The sequence below is a fragment of the Chlamydotis macqueenii genome, chromosome 4 (assembly GCF_036417535.1).
Source record: "Chlamydotis macqueenii isolate bChlMac1 chromosome 4, bChlMac1.mat, whole genome shotgun sequence".
Lineage (NCBI taxonomy): Eukaryota > Metazoa > Chordata > Aves > Otidiformes > Otididae > Chlamydotis > Chlamydotis macqueenii.
The window spans coordinates 55702978-55703466 of record NC_141559.1 but is presented as its reverse complement, the minus strand read 5'-3'; positions in this window follow the sequence as shown (position 1 = coordinate 55703466).

The following is a 489-nucleotide window of genomic DNA, read 5'->3' as shown; positions in this document are numbered from 1 at the left end:
GGGCAGGGAGGTCGCTCCTCTCCCTCACCAGCCAGGGCGCAGGAATGAAAGGGAAACTCATCCCTCAGGAGCCAGAGGCCTAAGGGAGCCGCCATTTCTGTCAGCGATGGCGTGCGGGCCAAGGCCGGTGGGTTGAACGGTGGCGGACTGGAGACGTCCCTCACACCCAGACCTGGCCCCCCAGGCCGGCACTGCGCCTTCACCTGGTAGATCTCCTCCCTGCTCCTGCCCCACCTCGGGGCCCCGTCCCGGGGCAGCGGCTCCCCCCGCGCCCCCGCCGCCCCGTCGCGGCCGGGGCGCACCGCGCGGTAGCCGCCCGCTCTCCGCTAGGCGGCGCTGTGGCGGCCGCGTGGCTCCGTCAGGAGGCGCCGCGTTGTGCCGGGCACTGGGGAACCGGTTGCGGGCGAGAGGGGCGAAGCCTCCGCCCAGCCGAGCCGAGCCGAGCCGAGCCGAGCCGAGCTGAGCCCAGCTGGGCAGCGTGGCGCGGCG